Raw genomic sequence first — 2,196 nt, 5'->3', positions numbered from 1 at the left:
AGCCCCACTAGAAATTTATGAGCATTCCAATCTCACCACATCCTCTTCAGCATTTATTATGTTCTGTTTTTTTTTTAATTTTTCAAAAAAATGTTGGTGTGAGGTGGTATCTCATGGTTGTTTTAATTTGTATTTCTCTTATGGCCAATGAACTCAAGCATTTCTTCACGTGATTGTCCCCCCCCCATATGTCATCTTTAGTAAATTATCTGTTCATGCCTTATGCCCATTTTCTCTTGGCTTATTTGTAGTTTTCTGTAGATTTTTAAAATTACTCCTCTATCTGATATACCATTGCCAAATATGGTTTCCTAATCAGTGAGTTCTCTTTTTACACTTTTGATGTATTTAAATGTCATATTTTCAGAAGGTCCTAGTCCTCTGTTTGTCTACTGTAGTATCCATATTTTCCATTGTGTTTGTTTGAAAGTGTTTTGGTTTGCTGTTGTTGTTGTTGTTGTTTGAATGTCATATTATTAGATGAGCAGTCTCAAAGAATTACATACCGAGTTAAAGTATGCACCAAATTCTAAACCAGGTATGCAAGAAAGATGACCGATATTAGAATGAGTGGCTTTAAATCTAAAAGCTGCCTGGTCCCACACCCTCAGAGGGCTCAGTCATTTCTGTCTCTATTTTTTTTTTGTTTGTTTTTCTCTTTCCACACCATCTCAAAGCCATTGCACTCTGCTCAAAGACTTTGCTTTTTAAAATTCTGTTACAAACTAGTAAAAACTGCTTTTGTTCATTAACACCAAGGAGTCTTGCGCCCAGAAATCCTGTTCTCAGTCATCACAGACTATGGACAGATTGCTGCTGGATGTTCAAATGGAACCTCTCCCTCCCTCTGTCGCCAAGGAATCTGAGCCAAGTGCGTCACTGTGCCCCAATTTCTAGCCAAGTGTAGAGATTCCGACAGTACATTCCACACAAATCTTTCCTGTGCAGTTCCTAAAGATAAGGAAAGGGCCATCAAACTGATGTTCCCAAACAGAATCCAAGACAGCCTTTCCCATGGGATCTGGCCAAGACTACACAAAGCTTCCTCCTCTTTTTGAGAGATTTCGACTCTTTTTTAGGAGAGAAAGCATCGGAGCATGGTCTTTCATTTCATTTTTTATTACTGCTTTACTATAAACCCACCAATGCCTCCGGTGGCAAAAGACGACGCTTTCTGCTCTCAAAGAGACTCACAGCTTCCGGACCCCGGTAGACCAGCTCGGAGTGGAAATCCACTAGATAGCAGTAGGTTTGGCCTGAATTACAAGAACCTTTGTGGGCTACATGTTGGGCAGCTAACCTAAGGTGACCAGATTTTAACATTGGTAAAGGGGCCACCATTGACAGGGCGGGGGTGGGGGATGTCTTGATTAAAAATCTGGTCTATATGGAGGAACAAAGATTTTCATAGAACGCAAAAATAGCATTGTAATATATATTTTTAAATTTCAACATAGTACAATTTACAAATATACATTAAAAATTATGTATAGTATTTTACTCTGGCATAGTTCTCATTTGAGTGATTTTTTTAGTAGATTGCTGTCGTTTAAAAGGTCATGAAATTTTTCACAAGAATTTGTTAAATTATATTTCACACATAAAATGACCTTCAAAGTCTCAACACTTCATTGTGATTTTTCTGATGTCCACACTTTATTTACCGTAGGAAAAACACGTTCAGTCGCAGCATTAGTTCCTGGTAAGGACAGCGCATCTTCCACAATTTTTAGTGCATTATTGTATGGAACATGGTTTGTTTCAAAGTGGTGAAATATTTCTAAGCATTTGTTCTCTATTGTGATTTTTGCTGATGTCCAAGATTTAACCTTTTCCTTATCAATATATATTTTAATAATGATACCTCATTAAAAAGATCATTTTCAGAAATATTACTATATTGGAAATTTTGAGTAATATAATCGAATGATTTTTGCACATCATTCCAATTAAGTTCTTGTTTTAATGTAGCCCAATGAAAATGTTCAGTATCATTGTAATGTACCTTCCACTCTTCTAAATAATCTGTGCGGTTACTATAGAACTTTTTAACATGATTCATGATATCTGCACAATTTATTGCACCTTGTTCTTCTAGCTGGCTTATACTATTATGGATAGTTAATGGAAGAAAATTATTTTCTAGCCATTCTTGACACTGAAATTTTAAATTATTAACTTCATTTGCTACTTCGA

Source organism: Tenrec ecaudatus, chromosome 4, assembly GCF_050624435.1.
Source record: "Tenrec ecaudatus isolate mTenEca1 chromosome 4, mTenEca1.hap1, whole genome shotgun sequence".
NCBI lineage: Eukaryota > Metazoa > Chordata > Mammalia > Afrosoricida > Tenrecidae > Tenrec > Tenrec ecaudatus.
The sequence above is the reverse complement of the archived record's forward strand: the minus strand, read 5'-3'. Positions refer to the sequence as shown.